This window comes from Ursus arctos, unplaced genomic scaffold, assembly GCF_023065955.2.
Source record: "Ursus arctos isolate Adak ecotype North America unplaced genomic scaffold, UrsArc2.0 scaffold_15, whole genome shotgun sequence".
Lineage (NCBI taxonomy): Eukaryota > Metazoa > Chordata > Mammalia > Carnivora > Ursidae > Ursus > Ursus arctos.
In genome coordinates this window covers 13,640,324-13,664,949 of record NW_026622819.1, presented here as the reverse complement: position 1 = coordinate 13,664,949, position 24,626 = coordinate 13,640,324, and the positions used below count along the sequence as shown (strand labels likewise).

At 45.4% G+C, this 24,626-nt stretch overlaps 1 protein-coding gene across 2 annotated transcripts in view; it reads right to left on the bottom strand.

Annotated features, from left to right (window-relative positions):
• Positions 1-3,540, bottom strand: part of BASP1 (brain abundant membrane attached signal protein 1) — a 54,997-nt gene extending 51,457 nt beyond the window's left edge. Inside the window, exon 1 of one of the 2 annotated variants that reach the window (XM_048224360.2) lies at positions 3,519-3,540. The gene's annotated coding sequence lies outside the window, so the exon portion shown is untranslated. Of the gene's footprint in view, positions 1-2,749; positions 2,957-3,518 lie in introns of those variants that run through there. The other variant, XM_026506721.4, reaches the window with a different exon arrangement.
• Positions 3,541-24,626: the final 21,086 nt, after the last annotated feature.

Sequence of the window (24,626 nt, the reverse complement as noted above, 5' to 3'; positions counted from 1 at the left end):
TTTGTCAAAAGGCCCATTAGCTCCCTTCCCCACCTGCTAAGGACTGCCAAAAAACCAGCTGGGTGAAAGAAAAGGTAACTGATGATTTTTTCAAATTCCGTTTAAAAATTATCTCGCTTAAAAACCTATGACTCACTGAATTTGGGGCATAATGGCATATATTTGCTATCAAAATCCATCTACATTCCAACTCGTTCCTCCCTCAGAAACATAACCTAAAGGGGAAAAAAAATGAAAAAAAAAAAAAAAAACCTGCAGATAGCCCTCAAAACCATAATAAGCCGCTCAATACTAAGGAACAGAGAGGGTATCAGCCAGCTACCCACTCAAGTATAGGCCCTGATATATTAAATCTGATCAATATCAATATCCTTTTATTACAAGGAACAAAAGAGGTAACTTCCACTTGCCTGCTACATGTTGCCCTACCAGGGTGTACCGAGAATACTTAAACATAAATTCTTAACAGGTCATTGCAAAAATACGGTTTTTAGCTATTTTACATTCATGTCACCTTTTGGATGGTAGAATGAAGTAGCCCAAAAAGCCAAAGAGAAATCTAAATGGCCATAACCTGGATAATACACCATTTTGAAGAAAATCGACCATCAAAGGTTTATGTATCATGGCTTCTGTTAGTGCCCCCCCCCCAAAAGAAGGGAAGCATTATTAATCCAGTCACATCTTCACCCCAGCAGCCCAGGATGCCTTCTTCCTCCTTCCTTCCCTATCAGTGATTTCCATCTCCATGGGGCTGGCCTTTGGGATCCCTAGTGAAACAATGAGGCAGGAATCAAGAGAAAAACAGACAGGGTTAGGAGTCTGACAAGGTAACCATTTTCTCTGCTCCGGGATTTGTAGGCCATCTTGTTCCTATAAACGCCAAAATGTCTTAATTTCTCCCAAGTAGCGACACTAGGGGCAGATAGCCACTGTCAGTTTTTGAAACCAACGTCCCTTAATCAAAGGACCAGAAGGGAAAATCTGTCAAATGGTTAATTGATGCAAATCGAGGGCCACCATCACTGCGGTGCAATATGCTACAGAAAAAAAGAACAATGGACAGTACTAGAAAGGAAAATAGTGTTCGGTCACGAAAAATATTTAATCCTGTTTGCTCTCAACACCAAGGATAATCTTATTTTTCGTCAACTGAAATCACTAAGAAAGCAAAAGACAGATAACCTGGAAAAGAAGAAACACACACACGAAGGGGGGAAAAAACTGTCATTTGTGTCCAAGGATTTCACGCAACATTTAGGGCACACGCCTTTGTTCCTCGGCTTCGGAAGGGAGTGGGTGGGTGAGTGATGGAGAGATCAGATGGGGCTGCCGGGACCCTCCACACCCTGCTCTCCGGCGCATGCGCGAGGCCAAGACAAAGGAATAGGTAATTACAGTGCCGATTCATTCATTTTGCCCGCAGTACTGAGGATCTGTTAGCCCTGGCGGTAATCCCGGGGAGGTTGATCCACACCCCTACAGCAAAACGACCACCTCGATGCTACCGTTTGGTTTTAACCCGCCATACATGTGCCAGTGGCCTCGCGGGAGACCGAGGTGTGTCAACCCTGTTCACGGTACTCAAAACTGCACCCGTGAGCGCGGTGCTGATTTCGGCAGGGTGAAAATTACAGGCAAAGGCTGTCCACGGAGTTCGTTTCGAGGCGGAAATGCCTCTGGGGAAGCAGATAAGGAGCCCAGCCGAGCGTTCGATGAATATTCATGAAAAGAATGCGGTTTGTAGCCGCGCGCGTTGTGCGTGCGAACGGATCCAGGGATTCCGCAATTTTTATTTTTCGGGGGCGGGGGGAGGGCGTGGGGAGGGAGACAGGAACCAGGCGTCGGGTTTCACCGTTAGCGCTTTCGGCAAAACCTGCTAAACCCCAAACCTTCGCTCACAGCGGGGCTGGGCCGTTGGGGACGGCGCGCTGTCAGGTTCAAGCTCACACTCTCCCGGCGGCCGCGAGGGTGGAGGCGCCCAGCGCGTCTCCGAACCCAAGCCTCGAAAAAATAAAATGCTCAGAGATAGCCCACAGGTTAGTGGGAAGGCCATGCAGCTACGTCCGAGGCTGTGGCTTTGATCCGCTCAGATGTGCTTCAGGAGGCATCATGTGAACCTCGCATTCCTTGGCCCCCGCAGGCCAAGATTCAGGAGTCCCCCGGGTCAAGGAACCCCATTTGTGAAGCCAAAAAGGCACCTCCTTCCTTCTGATCACACCACATCCCCGTATTCTTTCTCCCCCTTACTCCCCGCCCCACCCCACCCCCACCCTCCATCTTCTGCTGCTGCGCCCCGCGCCCCAAGCGCTTTCTTCCGGGCTGCGAATGGTTCCGATGACAGATACGCTCCCTCAGCCCCACAAAACCGTCTCTTCGGGACTCAGTGCGTTTTAAAGGGTTTCGCATTCGACAATTTCCTCCTTAACGAGAAGCTTCCCTCCCGCTACCCACCGCCCAACTCCGTTTTTCAGACTCGCCACCCCCACATCCTTCCCACCCTGTGAGAGGCTGAAGACACCCACCTCGGGCCCCCCCATCACCCCGAATCCCCGAAGTGCGACGGGAACCTCGCGGAGGGTCCCCAGTTGGGCGCCGTCTAATCAGGCCCGCAGCGCCCCACGCCCCCGGCCGCGGCGAGGAGAGAACAAAGGGCCTCGAGGTGGGGCGGGGGGCGCACGGAGGCCCCCGGGCTGCCGGCGCCCCGGGTCCGCGGGGGCGGCGGGGCCGCCGGGGCGCGCCTCCTTACCGGCTCTGGGTGCCTGTGCCGCCCCTGGGTGAGCGCGGTGCCGCCGAGGGGCCCGGGTCGCGGGCGTCGTCCGGCCGGTGCCTGGCCGCAGGCGGAGGCTCTCTCCCCGGCTCGACGGCGGAGCCCGGAGCGAGGAGCGAGTTGGAGCGCTGCCGCCGCCGCCGTCGCCGCTGCCGCTACTGCCGCCGCCGCCGCCGCTGCAGCCTCTGCATTTCTCGCGCTCGCGCTCCCCCTCCCCTTCCTGCCCAGCGCCCTCCCCCGGCGCGTCCGCCCGCCCAGCCTCCCTCCTCCCGCGTACCCCGCCCGCCTCCCTCCCCTCCCTTTCCCTCCATCCAGGGCCCCGCCCGCCTCCCTTCAACTCCCCTCCATCCCGATCCCCTCCCTGCGTCCCGGTGGTCCCCCCGTTCCCCTTCCCCTCCCCTCCTTCCCCCCGTCCCTCCTGCCTGTCCTCATCTGCCCACCACGCGGGCTTTGCAATCCCTCCCCACCTCCCCTCCCCTCCCCTCCCCCCCCGTCCTTTCCCGCGCCCCCCCCCCAGCCCCGCACCGCCTCCCCTCCCCCGCCGCTCCAGGGCTGTCTGTGGACACTTCTGTCTTCTCTCTCCCTCTCTCTCTTTCTCAACCCCCCCCCCCTTTGGAATGGTTGGATAGGAAGTGCTCGGTCTTGCTCAGTCTTAAGGGGCTGCCTCGAGGTGATGAATGACGCCCCTGCTACCCTTCTCAGCACCCCAAACCCGCTCGCGCGCGACGTCCGCCTGAGATTCCGATACCTGGACGCGCGGTGAGGTCGAGGGTGACCTGGTGGTTCCCCTCAGCCCATCAAGACAGATGTCCTCGGGGTTGAGGGTGGCTGCTAACTGCAGGCAAGTCTGGGCGGCGCCCAGCGGACCAGACGAGGTGGGCAGGCGGCTCCTTCGCACGCTGCGCTGAGCCCCGAGGTCTGAGGCTTGGGATTAGCGCGACCGCCGAGGTCCACCTTAGTGGGGTGGGCGCCGTCCCGGACCCTGCAAGAATGCTCTCGGGATTTGGGAGAGGAAGGAGAAAGACAAGAGCCCGAGGAAAGGAACCGTCGGTGTTTTATGTCCGTGCTTTAAAAGAGGTAACCCGTTCCCAGGAAGACTGGCTTAGCCAAGGCAACCCTTCCAGTTGTGCCTAGGAGCGCACAGGTCAAAGCCGTGGCCAACTACGACGTGTCCGGTGGCTTGAGGCACTGCCAGTTTAACACCGGGACATAAAATAACCGCCAGGGTGGGGTCGTATGCCCACCTTGCTTATCTGTTGGCAAGAAGCAAACGCAAAAAATAACAGCATGACAACGCTTACAACGGCAGCTCTTTCATTAGACAAAAGCCCGTTTCACCTTCCCGCAAGCAGCGGAACCTTTGGAACTTTTATTTGCGGCATTTTGGCGCCCTCTGGCGGTGCTGGAACTGCTGTCCTGTTTGCCAACATCCCAGCAAATGATGGAGTGGCATCAAGGTGGATCTGCCCTTCTGACCTGTGCGTGGATTTGGGGGTACGGTTGTCCTCCAAAATCGAGGTGACGAAATGCCACCGTATTTAAAAGGGAGGTATCCAAAGGCAAGTGCGTCCGCATTCAACTGAGGAAAGGTAAGTCCATTTTCAATCAACAGAAAAAAACTTACCAGAACTTAACTACATTTAAATTAAGCAGGGTGACAATGTCAACCCAATGCTATACTTTGCTAGAAGTTATGCAGGGGAAACACCAGCCTGCCGGACTGAACGGGTATTTACAGTTCATACCTGACAACAACAAATTAAACATTTGCAAGCTGGCAATGTTTACATTTTAACCAAAAGGGGATAAGAAAAAAAATGGTGATTTTGTTTCTATGTAGTTTTTTTTTTTCATTTTTTTGTTTCTTTTCTTTTGTTTGCCATTTAAATGAAATAGCAAAGAAATAAATATAGTACAAGAACAGGGAAGAAAATTACAACGAGGGTTGCCTCCAAAGCATTTTATATATTTGACCATTTATGCTCAATAATTTCATATGTTCAGTATATGTCCCTCATTCCAGAACAGCATCTGTGAGGCTATATGCCAGGTTTCTCAACCTCCTATTTGGGCCTGGTAATTTTTTATTTTGGGTGGGAGAGGGGAGGAAGGGGTACGGTCCTGCGCTTCGTTGGATGCTTAGCCTCACCCACTAGTTACCAGTAGTGAGTATACACACGGGTGCACTCATACACATACACACACACACACACACACACACACACACTCTACCACCACTAACATAACACCAGTTGGAACAACCAAAAATGTCTCCAGACATTGCCGAATGTCCCCTGGGAGGCAAAAATCACTCCAGGTTGAAAACTGCTGAGCTATAAAATTTTAAGTCATCTTGAGCAAGCCTCTACGTTTTTACTTTATCAAATCAAATGAGCATTTGCAATTTTATTAAAGCTCAAGACAGTTACTGAATGTATTTGTTAGGACATCTGAGTAGTTATTTCATTAAAAGTCAGTTTTTAGCTCTGTGATCCTTCAGACATGTCAGTCATCTGAAAATGAGTAAATATATGTTCCTATTGTGTTTGCGTGAGAAGCCCCTGATGTTAACTTCTTTCTATTTTCCCTTGTCCAATTTTTCCAAGAAAAAGACAATACAGAAAGAAATGTTTGTTACCTTCAGTGTTTCTGGGCAAATGTTCACGATGGAGAAAGCAAGGCTTTCAAAGGTGTGATTGGAAAACAGAGCACAGGTTACCATAGAAATGGGAGGCCAGAGCTTACGCCAATGACACTGTGTCTTATCAGTTTTGTCTCCCAACAGATTTAGTTGTCCTTTTAAAGGATTTTTTTAGGAATTCTTCCTTAACGAAGCAATGATGTAACTGGCTGATAGTGCTTTTAATCCCAGAATTTGTAGACATGTATCAAATGGTGACCCAAATGTTACATCTCAATCCATTATTACATAAAGTCCAAGATGGTGATGTGTTTAGTCTGATTTTTAATCGTTCTTCTGACATCTTACATTTATAAGGTGCATGCTCTTGAAAAATTTTTAAGGACACACACTTAGGGAATTTATGAATAAGCGTTTGAAGCTCTGGAGTTTAAAAAATTGTTAACATTAACTATTGTGGTCATCACTAGCTGCTTAGATTATAAACTAATGGACTTGGATGCATACGTTTAAGGTGCAATTTACGACAAATTTAATTACCTGTCAACATTACATTCATGAAAATAAAAACTGCTGTACTCTCCAAATGGAATGAATATATTTTTAATAAACAAAGCTGCTCTGCCTGGGTTTAAAATGAATTCTGTTGTCATTTTCAATTGCCTGCATATTTGCTTCAGTGAAGCATAACGTGCATTATGAAAATGCTCATCAAAAAGATAAATTATTCAGAGACTACCGATTTTTCCTCACAGATTTGCCAAGGACTTGCTTGCAATATAATGGACACATTGTCACCTACATTTACTAGTCAGTTTCCAAGAACTTCAGTGTATGTTCAGCTTTCCCAATTGTTACTGAATGCATCAATTGAAGCATCCACGATAGATTAGGGTGTAGACCTCATCTCACCTCCAAACCTTGCCCACCACTCCTCTCTCTGTCCCTCCCATATCAGCCACCCAGGCCTGACATCTTCCTCACTTCCCCTTCCTTTTCTCCTAAATAGTAAAAAGGATTAAGACCCCAAATAAAAGATAGAGACCAACATGAGTGAATCAGAAGAATGGTGACATAGTGTCACCTGTGTTACGCCAGCCACTTTTGCTCAACATCTTTCCGTCCTGCTCCCCCGTTCAAGGCCACTGCGGTAACGCAAACACTCGGAGACCCACACAGAGAATTGGATCAGTTCAGCTCTATACGTAAGTACTGGGCGGATAACCGAACCGCTGTAAACGTTCAAAGAGCTGACCTACAAATTGGCGGCTTTATAAAGGCCAGACAGCCAATATCACATACGAAAGTGTACAGCTTCTGTTCCCCTGAAATATATTTATGATTTTTAATCAAAGGAAAATATTCAAATCTGTCCACGTATTTCATCTTTCTCCCTTCTTACCCTCCCCCACCCTCCCGTGATCACAACCTCACCATTCACATATCCAAGCGATGCAAGGACTTGCTTTGTTTCAATCAGTGGTTCTCCAGCGGGCGCTCTTTTGCTTCCCAGAGCACAGCTGACCTGTCTAGAGGCATCTGGGGGAAGAGGGTGCAAGGGCGAAAGTGCTCCTGGCATCTAATGGGTACGAATCAGCATTACTGCTAACATCCTGTAGTCCACCCATAACAGCCCCACAACCCGCAATTACCCCATCTAAAATGACAAGGTGGAGAAACCTTGGTTTAAAAGAGCATGAAGTTGGAAAAGATTTGTTTTAAGAGCACAGACTGCAAGGGGGCCTGCCCTTGCTGTGGGTCAGGGTGTCTAGCAGGCCGTGGGTGTGGAGGCACGAAATTGAACAGAGATTTTCCTTGGAGCTGGGGCCCACCATGCACCCGAGCCCGTCACTGACCACGTTCACTGACTGTAACACAAATCTGGGCAGTCGCTTCGAGAACAGTGCCAAAGATGAACATCGGGGATTTTGAATTCCAGTCTCTGTTACTACATGCTGAGGAACTGGAAGAACGCGACTTAACCTGGCTTCCCAGTTTCAGCCTCCCCTTTATGTCCTGTAAAACGTTAGCTGGAAAACCCGAGCAAACATGTATTTACTACAAAGCATGGGACTTGAATTGGAAGGAGCAAGCTGGCCTTGGACCAGGTTAGGAACATTTTTGCCCAGGATAAAAGTCAGATAAAAAAGAAAAAAAAAAAATCTCATACTCCACCTGAAAAGTTCCCATTCCCAACTCCCTTCTCCCTTTTGTACACTGTAATTTCTGCCCCTCCTCCATCCCATCAGTCCCCAAATACTTTTCTACTCACCAGCATTTTCTATACATCAGTACATCAAACCAATGACAAAGGATGTTTGCCTCACTCACATACAAGGGCTTTTTCTAGATGGTGCTCACTGTTTCTACAGACAGGGGGCAGAGGGCAGGGTATTAAAGGGGAGGGACCTCAGTCTTAGGAAAACAGTCCTTAATTCTTTGGCTGCCCTTCCCCCCATAATCGCCTGTTAAAACCTTCAAAGAACAAGTTACTTTTAAACGGCATAAAGAATGTTGTAGAACAATTATCCACATGGCTCTACTTTTGAGACGGAAGAGGTTCTAGTGTTAAATAGCACGAGCCTGAGGTCTAGCTCGTTCCTTGTTACTACCTGCCTATACTCCCAGATCAGCCCCTACAGGTAATTAAAATATTTTTACTTTAACTCCAAAAGAAACTGCTAAGTGCAAAAGCAAGTTGCCAAACAGAATGCAGAGGACGCACATTTTTGGTTTTAAATTGAGTAAACGATGCTGCTTCGCCTACTTGTCCAAGTGCAAATACCGTCCAAAGTCCAATGTATCTACCCGACTCTGCTTTTTGGATAGACTCCCTAAAACCCCAAATAGATGCCACGACCCTCTTGTGTCTCAAGCCCAGGAATCTCCTACTCAGACAAGGTCAACTCAATGTCAGAAAGAATGATTTCCAAGCCAGGCTACTTGACACAAAGCATCATGGTCCCTGTCTTAAAGCATCAGGGTTACAAAAGGACTCGGAACAAAAAAGAAAACAGTTTCATTGTAATTAAAATATTCATTTGATCAAAATCAAACACAAGGAAAGATGTCAAAAACTACTTCTAAAGTACTAAAGCAAGTTGCTGAGCAGTACGTGTGGTATTGCGCCATTACCCTGTCAAGAAATATGTGGGGAAATTCTATGGGGTTTTAGCCCAAACTGTTACCAGTGGCTCCCACTGAGAGCTGGTGTCCTTTCAGAGGTGGGTGGAGGGTTGCTCAGCTTTCTAACATCATGTTATATGGTTCTACGTTAAGTGAATATTTTGGCAGTGACCCTTCATTATTTTGGGACTCGGAATATATAATTTTGTACGTTGCTCAGGAGACCTGTGCTGGGCTAAGAAATCACCACTTGGAGACTGCCTTCTCATCAGCTTTCCTGCTCTGTTTTTTTAACACCATACTTGTACTTCTTGTATCTTTCTGCTTCTTCACCTTTAAATTAGTGGTTTGATTTAATGAAGAATTTGGCTATAGCCCTGACACTCCCCTTTTCGGCGGCTGGACCAGGTCTCTGGGGGACCCCACCCCAGTCTACCTCTCAGGCAAGAACGCCCCTCCCCAGCTTTTGAATTGATTGCAGGAACAAGATGTTAGCCTAGAGTGAGCCCTTACTGTGCCATCCGTATATGAACTTACTTTTGGCGTTGATGGCCCCGTAATCACCCGAAACTCTGCTTTCCGTACCTCTGTGTATCTGAATGATCTCCTATTATATAGCATTGCTGCTGATTGGAAATCACTTAGGCATTTTATCTTCTATTGGAGGCCAATTATCTTCCTTTTTGTTTTTTACTCCTGATAATGCTGCTGTGACAACTTTCAACACATAGTTCTCATCTTTTGAAATACTTTCTCGGTTTTAAGTTTCTAGAAAGGGGATCCATCAATCACTGTTCTGCTGATTTTTATGGTTTTTGTCCTCTAGTAAGATGAAACAAACTCAAGGCAACCAAAAGAAACAAAGAGAATTTATTTCCCCAGAGATCCAACCCCAGTACAGTTTACGACCTTTCACAGGTGCAAAATGTTTTTAAGTTGCATATATTCAATTAGGGACAGGATGAGACTTTTTTTCCAATGTTGATTCACTGTATGGGTTTCATCTGATGTAACAGTCTGTCTCCTCTGAAAGGGTTATTATCAATTCTGTTGTTAAAAGCCTTCTATACATCGCTTTAATCACTTTTCAATGGGAAAGTTGATTTCATTCTTACAGACTAGTTCTCTTTGACCTCTATTGAACTTGGCAGGAATAGGACTAGGAGAGACAGCACATCTTAGGGGCTGTGCACACCAGCTTGATTTTTAGATACTAACGGTACCAAGTCCTAACTGCCTCTGCCTTCTGGCTTTATGAGTTTGAGCACAGATCTTCTTCTCTTTTCTTCTCAGTCTTTTCATCTGGAAAGTGGAAATATTTCCAACTTCAATGGGTTGGTCTGAGGATTATACGAGAAAATTTATTTACATCCCTCAGCCACTTCATGAAACACACCCAGAAAAACGTGTCTTAAAGAAGCTGATGTTATAGCACCATCCGCAGAGCCATTAAGGAAGGAGTAAAATAGGAGGAGTCAGTTAGGGAGAGCAGGAGGCCCCGTAAACCTGTAGCACACAGTATCCCTCCATGTTTGCACAAGAAACTTCGCTCTAAGCTTCCTGGCAGCCAAGAAAAGAAAGTCAAGATAGTACGGACTAGTAGCTGTCGTCTAATAAAGGAAATGTTTGCAATGTGTCCAGAGGGACAAATCTTCCAAGCAATCGACTTTCAGAGGAATGTATCGACGTAGCCCTTTATGTAGAGAAGAGTGAATTACATAAAGGACCATTTTTCAATAATGATTTTTACTGGAGATACAGAAATTTTCTCATGTGGCCATCTAGGACATCAACCTGCAAGCTCCACAAGCTGTCATATCACGATTCTGAAGATGAAAACTCTGGATTTTATAATTCATATTATAATTCTGAATTCTGGGGGTGCCTGAGTGGCTCAGTCAGTTAAGTGTCCGACTCTCGATTTCGGCTCAGGTCACGGTCTTGGGGTAGGATCGAGCCCCACGTTAGGCTCTGCCCTGGGTGTGGAGCCTGCTTGAGATTCTCTCCCACTGCCCCCCCCATGCGTGGGTGCTCTCTCTCTCAAAAAATAATTCTGTAAATGCAATATTATAATTATAAAGTATTTTTTATTAATTAATTTATTTTTAGGGGGAGAGAGAGAGCATGTGGGGGTAGGGGGGCAGAGGGAGAGGGAAAGAGCGAATCCTAAGCAGACTCCCCGCTTCACGTGGAGCCCGATATCCGGCTCAATCCCATGACCCAGAGATCAGGACCTGAGCCGAAATCAAAAGTCAGACGTTTAAATGACTGCGCTAACAAGGCACCCCTGAACCCCATTATTTTTACCTTCTCATAAAAATACTTCACAATTGAGAGCTCCTGGAGGCTCCACACACAGCAGGGAGTCTGCTTAGGCTTCTCTTTCTCCCTCTCCCTCTGCTCCTTGCCGCCATGCTTTCTCTCACTCTAAAAATAATTAATTAATTAATAATGTGGTTCAGCCAGGCGACTTTGTGCCGGAGACTGTAGTGAGATTGTCCGTGTGGGTGGAGGGTGGAGGGAAGAAGCAGGAAGCCTGTCCTTGGTCCATGCAGACTATCCACAGCGGCTGGGGGGAGGGTTGGGGGGGTGTTGGGGGGGTTGGGGGGCGGGGGAAAGACCTACTGGAAACACACCCACCCCTCTCCCCCACTCTGCTGCAGCCTCTCCCTTTGAGTCTCATGCCTAGGTTTCCAACCTGGGGAGCCGAGAGGTCCTAGGGGATTTGGGGATAGCCACGAGGGAGTTCTTCATCCCTCTCTTTCGCTGCTTCTGCATTTTGGTATGAACGTTAAACCAACATGGCAGCGCTAAATGGACGTCTCCAGGATGATAGTGACGGGAAAGTAACACGAAATATTTGTATTCTAAGGTTTCACCTTGCTTTTTTAAACTTAGCTTGTATTTTGACCCAACCAAAGGGCTCTCCAACTGCTGCCTGAAAGGGGTCCCATGGGAGTCTGGTGGTGGACACACCCCACATCTTGTTGGCAGCTCCTTAAAATCTGCTCGAGGGCCTGCACATTGCCAGCTGGAAGGTCCAGAGGCCAGAAGCACTGAGGACGGAAGGGGGCAACCTGGAAGATTTTTGGGAGCAGTGGCTCCCCATCAGCCAGCTGGATGGACTCAGCTGCCTTAAGTGGCCCCAGGGAAACACTAGGAGGAGATCTAGGGTGGAAGGTGACAGGCCTGCGGTCCAGCTGTGAAGGGCTCCCTCCCGGGGTGAGGAGTGCGGCAGATCCCAAGGGAGGGCACAGGAGCCGAGAACACAACCTTTCTCCAAGGGCAGAGAAAAATAGGCTTGCCCTAAGCATGTGCCACTATGCTATAAAAATTTTAAAGTACAACGCCCTGCATAAATCTATATTTTATACCTTATTTCTTCAAGTTGTTATTAACTGATCACCCCAAAGGTACGGATCTTTTTTTAGAGAAATTAAAAACGAAGTTTACACACAGAGTCCCTGCCTTTGGAAATACGCAGTATAATGGAGACGCTTACAGTCTAGGGCAGGAGTTCACATACTTCTTTCTGAAAGGGCCAAACAGTGACTCTTTCGGGTTTTGCAAGCCACGAGAGTTCTGCTGCCACTGCCGAACCCCGCCACGTTGGTGGGAAAGCAGCCAAAGACAATTTGAAAACAAATGGACATGGCTTTGTTCCAAGAAAGCTTTATTTACAAAACCTGTGGAAGGTCAGTTTTGACACAGGGGCTGCAATTTGCCCATCCCTGCAAAGTTCACCCCCAGAGTATAATAAAGTAAGTTGAAGCTTCCTTTCACAAATTCAAAATTTTCATATGCATTCTTTTACTTGACTTAAAAACTATTCTGAAGCAACAAACACAAGCAACAGAAAGGAGCTCTGCGATATTAACATGCTATATACAGAATGTCATGTGACTAGTCTCTATTCTCAAATCAGTTTCTTCTTTCACTATGATAAATTCTACATTCTTCAAAGTCTTCAAATCCATTCAGATGTTTTTTCATTGACTCAAAACACTTATGACTGACACGTAAGGTGATGAAAATTTGCATTTAATCCTGATTTCCATTAAAAGGGGCTTACACTCACTTCTGAGGCTTATTGTATTTTAATCTCATTAACTGCACATTTATTGTCCCAGTAATTGAAATATAGCTTGACATATTTGCCAGTCTAGTCTGGAATTACCTCCTTGCCGGGAAGCAAAATGGGAGAAAAGAAAGCAAATGAAGTCAGCCATCCAGAAGAGAAGGAAAGATAACACATTCGAATGGAAATAAAATATTAAGCATAATAAATGTCAGACTTAGAGCAGAACATTTTTCGAAAGTAATGTTTTTAAATATAACACAATAAAAAAACGTTTCCTTCATGATACAGGATAGCAGATGAACTCCGCTTAAATAAAATAGGTGCAAATCCATGTCCATTTATCTTAGATTCACTCCTAGGGATTGCAGTTTGTAATTTTGAGTCTGAGTTTAATTCTTACTCTATAATTAAATGTTGAGAACTGTTCAAAGGTTTTACTCTAGTTTAAATCTAAAATGCAGCAATGTGCTGAGGTTCTGTCTTCTTTTATAATTTTTTTAAATTTTTTGTTATTAGAGGAAGAGAGAGAGAGGATGGGGCAGAGGGAGAGAGACTCTCAAGCAGGCTCCACGTCCAGCACGAAGCCCGACACGGGGCTGGATCCCAGGACCCCGAGATCATGACCTAAGCCGAAATCAAGAGTTCAATGCTCAACTAACTGAGCCACCCAGGCACCCCCAAGATTCTGTCTTTGTAAATCACTCTTCACATTTGGAGCTGGAAGGAACCAAGTTGCCCAAGAATGTACAGCCAGTGCCTCCCCCCCAAGGCAGGGCGGACATCACTAATAAATCAATATCAATTACTCACGGAATTTTTCCCACGGCCTGAACATTATTTATAGTATTACACTCAATACCACTACCAGTTAGATCTCACCACAAGGCTGTCATGTAACTGTCACTTCCAAGATAGTGCAATCCTTATTTTACAAGTTGGGAAGCCCTAGGGTTGAAGAACCTTCCCATGGGCTAAGCAGGATTCCCAGCAACATAATGCCCGTCCTGCTTCTGTTTTACAAGTCAGATCACCCACAGACGCGGGCAGGGTGGGCCTCGCCATTACTGCAATATGAATTCATACACAAATTAAACATATTTACCAAGCACCTACTAAATAAACAGTTCCCGAGTACTGGGAATTCAGCAACGAACAAGGCAGACAAGGTTCTTGTGGGCCCGAGAGATAAAACACAACTTTTGAGACGCTTTGTTGTGATGGGAAGCAGAGAAACATAGCTTTGGCCAGAGGGAACTTGGGATGAAGGAAAGACCTTTTAAATTGGAAGCCACTGAGCATGTGTACGTATTGACGCATACAGCGAGGGGGAGGCAGCCTTTGAGAATGTTGGAGAACGAGGGGGTTATAATGGATGCAAAGTCCCCGAGTCCTCGAGAACACAGAGGTGTTTGGACCCAGAGAACAGCAAAGGGGAGAGCTGGCCTTATAGCCGCCGGGATGTATCGCTGACAGAGAACAGATGGGGAAGATGAGCACACGTGTAGGTAGGATATTAGGTTTACAAGTTACAAAGGTCGACCACATTTCCGAAGTCCTTCTGCCATAACACGCAAGCTCCAGGGGGGCGAGGATCTTGTCCATTTCATTCGCTGTTGTAAGGTCAGTACCTAGAACGGTGTTTGGTTCACGTCAGGGGCTCAAAATTACTGGTTGAAGGGAACGTACCGCACAGAGCTCGTTGGGCCAAGTCGGATTTTCCAAATAACCACAAGGTGGCAGACTCGTTCAAGAAAACGCAGTGTCACCTACTGGGCAAATTTTTAGTGCATAATAAATGCTAAAACCAGAGAAGTGGTGACTTTTTAACGAATATTTTAATAAACTAGAAAACAAATGATAGCATTGGGATGTGTATGTGCTTACTTTTCTTGTGACAGACAAGACGTGATCAACTATGAGAAAGGAAATAAAATGCAAAGACTGGCTAAGTCCCCAAGGGTTTTAAGATGTGCTTCTGGCGATGTGAAATTATTTCCCCTATTCCCCTTAAAACAATAACACCTACTGCCTCTCTGTTACTTCTCACATTTGGCAAGTTGGAGTCGCACAATGAATGTAAAACACTAGAGAATCCCCTAAGTGAAGTGGGATCCTCTTTGAGACCACCGAAGCTGTCTGAAATCTAAATTTTAGACCCTGAGTTTTATTTGTACAATTAACATTAGATTGGCCCTAATGTAAAGAAATCACTTGGTGATATTACTCATAGTGATATCTTACCATTTTATATTTCTTTTCCAACTATACCATCATACAAATGAAAATTAGTTATTTTTCTTTAAGAAAAGTGGGATGGGGCGCCTGGGTGGGTCAGTCGGTTAAGTGTCTGCCTTCAGCTCAGGTCATGATCCCAGGGTCCTGGGATTGAGCCCCGGGTTGGGCTCCCTGCTCAGCAGGGAGTCTCCTTCTCCCTCTGCCTCTCTGCACCCCCACTTCCCTGCTCATGCTTGCATGCTCATCTTCTCTCTCTTTCTCAAATAAATACATTAATTAAATTGAAAAAAAAAGGAAAAGTGGGATACAGAGGGGTTTGATTCTAACACTTCTGCATAAATTAGGGCCTTGATACTGTGTTTTTGGTTGGTTTTGCTGGTTTAGTTTTGTCTATGGTAGATGGTATTATTCAAACTATTTGCTGCCCTCCCTGGTAAAGGACTGTACTTCCCCACCCACTGGTATCAGACTAGCTGCGAGATTTGAGATGCCCCTTCATGAAATAGAATAAAATCAACCTGACCCATTAAGTCACAGGAGTGACCATGCGACTTGCTTTGGCCTTTGAATTAAAGGGAGAAAGGACATGTGTCGCTTCTGACCAGTTTTAAGAACTAGCTCACCGTTCACCATCTCTCCTCCCCCTTCACCTGTTTTCTCCCAGATGCTGCTGCACTTTCTGGATCCCTATTACGCAGACTCATGATGGACATGCTGTGTGGGTGGGAAATAAGTGTGTATTGTCATCGGTCCCTGAGATCTGGGGACTCTTTCTTACTGTGGCATAACTTATGTAGTCTAAGTTGACTGAGAATACCTGTGTCAGTCACAGAATAAGTGAACTAATACCTATAAAATACTTAGTCCCATGTATGGTACATATTAAGCAATGAAAAATATTAAGTTATTAATATCATCGATCATTATTCATTCATTCACTCATTCATTCAGTTTACCTGCCATATTCATGATAAAACACATTTAGGCTTCATCTAATTGGCATTATAAGATGTTGGCATCATTGAGAAGCTTAAGATGAGATTTAGAGTCCAATAAAGAAGCTAAGATATCTTCTACATGGAGAGGAACGAAATATACAGATGATTAATTGCCATCCATGGGACACACATACTCAAGAATATTTATTGAACAATTAGTGGTAATTTCCCTGACACCCCTGCTCTATCTTTGCAGCCTCTATTATTCCAAAGGTACACATTTCTTTGACTGCTAAATACAAACAATGAAAGAAGTTACTGAAGCTAAAGTATTCTAATTTTTAAATTCAATTCCATTAAATAACTTCGTGCTCTTCACTTATAATAGTGAGTTCCTGGCATCAAGAAAAGGAAAGGGCACACTCCCCTACACGTCTTGGGTCAGAGTAACAAAGCAAAGCTTATTTAGTGCCAAATTAGAATTATTTTTTATATCCCCTTAATATTTCTGCAAGAATGCATTCTAATGTTCCAAAGAATACATATTTCCTTTCATAATAGTGAAAACTTAGTGTTCTTTTTTTTTTTTTTAAGATTGTATTTATTTGAGAGAGAGAGAGAAAGCACAAGCAGGGAGAGCAGCAGAGGGAGAGGGAGGAACAGACTCCCCACCAAGCAGGGAGCCCAATGCAGGGCATGATCCCAGGGACTTTAGGGTCATGAGCCAAGCCGAAGGCAGACGCTTAACCAACTACCATCCAGGCACCCCGACAACTTAATGTTCTTAAAACAGCTTTGGATAGTTGCCAGTTAGCAGCCAACTTCCTGAGTGATGCAGATCCCGCCCTGCGGTTCCCACTGATTCTTTCAACCCAGATCAAGCATCACAAATTCCACCCCATCAGACAATTCACAGCAATACTTCTGTGATTGGCCCCTTTAATAACAAAGAATGCTTTGTTTTAATTCTTTCCCGGGAAGTTTTGAAAGCCAGTTTTCCCTACAGAACCTTCCAAGGTCCAACACTTGGAGATGGGAGACACCCAAAGTAGAGGGCAGTGCAGGAGATTAGTTGAACATTTCTATGTAGATGAATGCACCCCCAGGTTTCCTCCCAATCACTCAATAGAGACAACCACCTCCATGTTCCCTGGCCCCCACCCTTGACTGGAAATGTGCCCTAAAGAAACTGATCTCAAGAGGTGCCAGTCTCATTGTTACTGATAAGTACAAAGTGTGAGGCACAGACCTGAAAAGAGGGGAATTCACTGAAAGCCAGCTTAATGATGTAGATTGCCCAGCACACCTCCAAGAACCTGAGGCCAGAAGGCTGTCACAGCCAGGAAAATCCTGCCCCGAACAAGAGATCAGAACCTTCTCTGGGGAGCTGGATCCCTAATGAAAAGGTCAGTGGGCCCCCTAGCCAAAAATTTAGTTTGGCATCTATTTTAAAGCCCACTTGTCCACAGTTTTGTCCATACACATACCGATTGCAAATTGCTCTCAAGTATCTTGGTCTTAATTATAAAAGGACAACCAAGGATCATTAGGTATTTAAGAAAACTTGCAACACGGTTTGGAGACTGGAAGGGAGGACTCCAGAGGACATAGAGGTGATGCAGGAATGGATGTGTTTGCTGTGTATACCCTCAGAGCTATCGGGGAAGAGAGTTTAGTCATAAAATAAGAACAGGAAGGTAGACATGAAACAAGCATCAAAAGCAAGAGAGATTTCTTGGGAATTAAAAATATGATAACCAACGTATACCTTCAACAGAAGGTTAGAATATAATATGGAACAGATCCTAGAAAGTAAAACAAAAATATCAAGCTATAGAAAATAAGAAAGAAAAGGAAAGATAGAGGTTCAAAACAAGAGGTCGAACTTTTCTGAAATTCCAAAAAGAGATCAGAAAGGAAGAAATTATCAATGACAGTTCCCCAGAACTGAGAATCACAAATCTCCAAATTAAAAGGGCACACTGAATGCCTACCACAATGAATAAAAAGATCACAACAAACACACAACCTTGAAATATCAGAACCCGGGAGATAAAGAGAAGATGCTAGAAACTTCCAGAGAGGAAACCAACAAATGGAATCAGGAATCAGAATGAAAATACTGGAAATGAGAACATAAAACTTTAAAATTACTAAAGGAAAATTATTCTCCATCTATGATTTTATACCCAGCCAATCTATCCACCAAAAAATAAGGGTAGTACAGTCATCTTCAGACTTTTAAGGACCCCATCAGAATGAAGGTTAAAACTAAGGAAGAGTGGGACATGGAATCCAAAAAGAAGGGTGTCCAGCACAGGACAGTCTCAAGGGGAAGTCACAGGAAAACAACGGTGCTGTGGATTCAGACATCGGCTGACCCAGCCAGATTAGACCAAGTGAACAAAATCTATGGGAAGAAGGTCTCCCAGCAAAACCTGAATGGAAACATTATATGATGCATTTGAGAATTTGGAAGATAATAGCGACAGACCCTTGGTAGCACTTTCAGAGCATTTGGAAATAAAACAAATATAGTTTCAGGGGCACCCAGCTGGTGTAATCAGTTGAGTGTCCAACTCTTGGGTTTGGCTTGGGTCTTGGAGTCCTGGAATCAAGCCCTATGTCTGGCTCCACGCTGAGCACAGAATCTTCTTGAGATTCTCTCTCCCTCCTACTCAAGATTGATCTCTCTCTCCCTCTCTCTCAAATGGATGAATAGATCTTAAAAAATAAAAAAAAAATATAGTTTCAGAGGCAACAAAACAAATGAGAAAATGTGGCAACTTCAGGAAAAACAAGTTTGTAAAAAGAAATGAACGCATCTACTCTAGCTGCCTCAGTGGTAAGCCATATTTACATGGCCATAATATCGTAAATGCTAACTAATAATGAAACAGCAAACTGTGACATATTAGAAAATGCAAGGATGGGAAGGAGGAGGGAAAGACAAGAGAAGACTATCAGAACACCCTGCGGTATCCCAGAGCAGAAATTCGCTAGATCATGTCTACAGTGGCAACTCAAGAACTGTAGAATGAGCAGCAGAGCTGAAATCAAGAGTTGGGCACCTAACTGACCGAGTCACCCAGGCGCCCCTAAACTCATCTTCTTAAGTTTTCTATGGTTGTGTATTTTATCACACACATAGGGGTAGCGTAATAGTATTTGCATATTATTTATATGGCACGTTAATTTTTTCCCACTGATTGTGTGCAGTTTCAAAAGGGCTCCGAGCCCACTGTTGTTTCAGGACTTCAGGATATTGTGCTCAAAATTCTGCTGGAGGGAAAAGACTTAGTCATCTGGGAAGGGCTGCCATGAATATTTATGATAGCGTAGGCATAACGCAATAGTGAGCTAACTGAGATTAATCTCCTAGCCCTTGAACTGAAATGATGGAATAAACTTGAGAGATACTACAAAGGATCAAGACAAGAGACAGACTGGCTGGTTTCATATGAGAGGGCATTTGTCATTACGTTGCCTGCTGAATGTCACCATCAAAAGCATACGACACAATAACTGATGCTAGCTTTACGAATATATTGTTCCTTGTTCGGTCCTAGCGGAGTAGATGTAATTCTGCTCAAAACCCTATTTCAGGGTCACACAGGGTTGTTATGTCCCTACGAACACTTTCTTTCTTTTTTTTTTAAGATTTTATTTATGTATTTGATAGAGAGATAGACAGCCAGTGAGAGAGGGAACACAAGCAGGGGGAGTGGGAGAGGAAGAAGCAGGCTTGCAGCAGAGCAGGGAGCCCAATGCGGGGCTCAATCCCAGGGTCCTGGGATCACGCCCTAGGCCAAAGGCAGATGCTTAACGACTAAGCCACCCAGGTGCCCCCCTACGAACACTTTCTTAATGCTCTTACCCCAAGGGAATAATTTAAGGTTATTAATAACTTAATAACCTCTCTACTTGGTCCCTTCCTATTTTTAAGGTGCTTTCAGACTAATTAGATGTTTAAAGCATAAACGCATGAACAATATTTAACACTTCCAAGGTGCTGAAAATGTTCCTGGTGTTGTTCTAAGAACTTTTACCTCACTTCATGCTCATCAAAAACTGGTACAACTATTAGACCCATTTTGCAGATGAGGAAATCGAGGCCCAGAGAAGATATATAACTTGCCCACAATTAATTGCTAAAGCTGGAGTCCGACCCCAGAGCCTAGCTCCAAACCACACACTTACTGCTACTAGAGTGTAGTGTAATTACTCTAAAACACCTTCACATGATTCATATTTTCTTTTGAGATGTCAAACCCGTTCAATTCTGTAAGTTTTCCAAGCTTTTGCTTCAAAATGTGTGAATTAGAAATAAATTCCTTTATTTTCTGTTGACTAGTAGAGAAATAGAAGCTTCCAATTCTAGACACAGGCCATAAATGGACAAATAAAATGCAATGAGTAGAATACACAAAATGGCTGGGATCTGTGACCTCAGAGGGGGAGTAAGACATTGACAGTTGGGAAATTACACATTAAATGTGGGAGTAATGGCTGCCTAGCACCATATAGGAAATGTGTCAAGCAAATTCTTAGAATATTGGTGTCTCCCTTAACAGATGACCATAAATCTCATGGCTTAAAACAACAAATATTTCTTCTTTCCCAGTTCTGGAGGCCAGAGGTTCAAAACCAAGGCGTCAGTATGGCTGCACTCCCTGGAAACTCTAGGAAAGAATCCATTTCTTGCCTCTTGCAGTCTCTGGTAGCTGTCCTCTTTTCTGGCATCTCTCCCGTGTGTGTTTGTTATAAGGACCCTTGTCATTGAATTTAGAACTCACTGGACTAATTCAAGATGAGCTCCCCATCTCAAAATCCATCACTTCATGTATGTCCACAACATTCCCTTTCCAAATAAGGGAACATGCAGATATGGACGCATCTTTTAGGGAGGCCATCATTCAGCTCACTACAGGGACACCATCAAAACCCAACAAATTGAATGAAATGGTTGAAGTATAGCACGAATTCAAAGATTAGGAAGACAAAACGAGGCAAACAGCAAGTAAAAATACGAGCAGTGTGGTGTCTAGGCTCTCAAAATACACAAAACGGGGCGCCTGGGGGGCTCAGTCGGTAAATGTCTGCCTTCAGCTCAGGTCATGATCTCAGGGTCCTGGGATCCAGCCCTGAGTTGGGTTCCCTGCTCAGCGGGGAGTCTGCTTCTCCCTCTCCCTCTGCCCCTCCCCCCCGCACTTGTACACGAATGTTCTCTCTCTCTCTCTCTCAAATCAGCAAACTCTAAAAAATGCACAAAATAGGAGAACACATAAATTGTGTAAATGTTCAGTGTCCATTGGGCATTAGGATGTTGTAACCCATTTGGAATAACACATGTGAAAAAGGAACTAAATTGGGAAAAAAAAATCAAACAATTAAATATTTGTAAAATAAGGCCTTAGTAAAGAAGGGATAAAAAGTTTGAACATGGGGGCGCCTGGGTAGCACAGTCGTTAAGCGTCTGCCTTCGGCTCAGGGCCTGATCCCGGCGTTCCGGGATCGAGTCCCACATCAGGCTCCTCCGCTGGGAGCCTGCTTCTTCCTCTCCCACTGCCCCTGCTTGTGTTCCCTCTCTCACTGGCTGTCTTTCTGTCACATAAATAAATAAAATCTTTAAAAAAAAAAAGTTTGAACGTGGACAAGACAAAGCCTGAAACCTAAAGAAACAGCTCCTGGCCCAGCAGAAGGCAGGAAGTCTCTCAAGAAAGGTCTCTGATGTTGGCTTTTCTTCAGCTCACAGGGGTTCTAGCAGCTTAAGGGTGTATCTCAGGGGGTCGGCAATGTCTCAGGTGTGACATTATGTGTCAGGAGACCCCAGCCCGGCCCACCCCGCATTTGAGAGGCGTGTCTATGTTCAAGGCTACAGTGTTGGGCTGTGTGGAGCAGATGGGGTAGTGTCAGCTCTCCAAAGACAATGGGTGAATCTCTCCATGTCCTTGGCCTCTTTCAGGCGAATCAGTGACTTTGTGATATGGGCAAATTCAACTATAGGATTTTAGGCCTGTTCTGGCTCTATATTGCTGACTCTAAGGGTCTGTGACTTTTCTTTCTGAGAGTGAGCATTCCTGAGCATTGGAATGCAATGTCCCGGGATGTTCTGGAATCCTTCCTGCACATTTCCATCTGTCTGCGGTGACTCACGCGTGGTTCTGCACGGAACTGAGAGGATTAACTCGGCAGCGTGTTTAGGTCCTGTGGTCCCCAAGACTGTCTGAGGTCTGACATTCTCACGTGCCCTCCACAGCAAGCCGAGGCCAACAGGAAGCAAGTGCTGGAACCCTAGAGGGTAGGCTTTCCCTCAGAGTTAGTCTCTCCTTACACAACAATGGACCCTGAGTCCTAATTCCAAAGAAGTAACGGCAGAGGTGCAAATACACCAGGAGTGTCAGCTGTCAGGGGCCCAGTACTCACACCGTCCCCAAGTGCTAGTCCGCATGTAACTGCCAGGTCAGGACAAGCTGTTCCTTGTTCCTCGGTAAAATGAAAGAAAGGGAAGGAACTGTGCGTGTGTGTGTGTGTGTGTGTGTGTGTGTGTATGTGCGTGGGCTCATACACATATATACACACAGATATAAAACACATTTTTCCTGAGAAGATATGTGCTTCTAATGTCTTGTCTTTTGTATTCAATTTTTTTTTTCTTTAGGAACTGATGGAAATTGTTATTTAATTTTTAATGACTGTATTTTTGATGCCATTACCTGGAAACTTCTTTTGCAATGAGCCATCTTTTCTTAATCCTCCATTAGAAATGTTCCCCACTTTGTGGCTTGTTTGTGAGATCTAAAAATCGGGCAATCTCTGCAAGAGCTTTACAATGACTTCGGAGAAGCCTTGAGAACTCTCCAGATCTGTGTCTCAGGCATCCCCTGACTTGGCCACCCTGCGGTCTCCTGGAAGCCACAGAGCAAGGAAGTGAGGCCAGGGCCTTCAGCTCTACCCTGCTTATGGACCAGAATGAGAGAGAACATGTGGACATCCTGGTCTTGGCTGAATTAACTGGGGACAAAGTCACAGGCACAACATCTTTATGCAAAGCGGTAAGAAAGTGGCCTTTATCTGGGGACCTCTTGTTTCCTCCCCAACCACTTGTCACAGAAAATAGATGTCAGACTCACACTGAGGGAATCTATACTCCTATCCAGCTTTTAAAAATGTTTAGTCACAATAATCTGTTTTAAAGCTTCACTATAGGGGCCGGTGGCTCAGTCATTAAGCGTCTGCCTTCGGCTCAGGGCGTGATCCCAGAGTCCTGGGATCGAGCCCCACATCGGGCTCTGCTAGGAGCCTGCTTCTTCATCTCCCACTCCCTTTGCTGTGTTCCCTCTCTCACTGGCTGTCTCTATCTCTGTCAAATAAATAAGTAAAATCTTAAAAAAAAAATAAAGCTTCACAATATTTGCATTTTTAGCATTTTCATTTTCTAGATACATACACCATGTTACCAACCACAGTTCAAAAGCCCTCAGGGTAATTTCTTTCTGTGCCTATTTTATTACCTCTCTCTCTCCTCCCCTCTCCTCTCCTTTCTGAGAGGAGAAGGAGGGGATGTGTCCATACCTTCCCTCCCCTCCCCTTGTTTTATTACTTCTCCCTCCTTCCCTCTCCCCTCCTTCCTGAGAGGAGGAAGAGGGGATGTATAGATAATTTCATGTAGAAAATCAGAGGACTATATCTATACGCAATTTGGTCATGTATCACAGTGATCTTTAGTTGGGGAAAAAAACCCAAAAAACAAAATATGGACCCACTTTAGAAAACAAGGATTTCCTTAAAATACATTCTTAGAACCTTGTATGACATAGAAGTATCCACTAGGGGGCACTGCAGCCAAAGCGTACAGGAATGAACGCAGCCCTTCAATCCACTAGGGTAAACTCAGGTCGTTTCATTAACATTGTCCAGAGTGAATTGTTCTCACAAAATGAGAGGCCACCGTTGTCACTTGTGCTGAAGAAAAAAAAATGCATTTTCTGGCAGCAGAACTAAAAAGTAGCTGACTCCGGGCATCCAGATTGACCCTATACTCAGGTCAATATATACGTGTTCAGGAAGACTGAACCCGCATGAGATTTTGAACCAGGAGGGTCGGGCCAGAGGTAAGAGGTGGGTCTGGTAGATGTCCCACTGCGCTTGCTCTGCCCGCTAAAATTTCCTTTGCCCGCCCCCCTACTCTCCTCCCTCCCCGCCCCTGCTGATAATCATAGGCAAGAAAATTTAGGCGACCCGGAATTTTAAAATAAGATTTCAGAGGAGAGGGCATTTAATTTTGTGCCACATCTGATGTCACCAAGAGACTTCAGCTGTGCGAGGCACGATCTCCAGAGGGAGGTGGCCCTCGTGCCACAGTCAAAAGGGGGCATCCTTTGTGGCTGTGGCGGCAGCACCTGGGGAGAAGGGACCATGAAGCCCAGTGCAAGAGGCCAGCAATGCATGTTCTGATTGATTCTTTTAAAAAAAACCTTTTCATTTTTCATTAAAATAAGTCCATTTTTTAAAAAGCATTTGATTGATTTGTTAAACTAAACATGCATGTCTGGGACTAAGAGTTGAAGGACCGGGGGCCAAGGTGGGCAGGAGAGGACACAAAGTGGGGCGCAGGAATGAAGACTCAGAAAAAGGCACCATAAGGCATTACCGCACTATTCAGACCCCACCACGGTCCCTGCGCCCCCCGCCTGCCCTCCGAGGCCGCCAGTAAGAGGCCTTCCCCACACAGAGAAGTTGCTAGTGCCCCAGACACCAGGGAAAAATAACGATTTTTTTTTTAATTTGGTCAGTATTTCAGGTTGAATTGTGTTTCCTCCAAAATATGGTGAA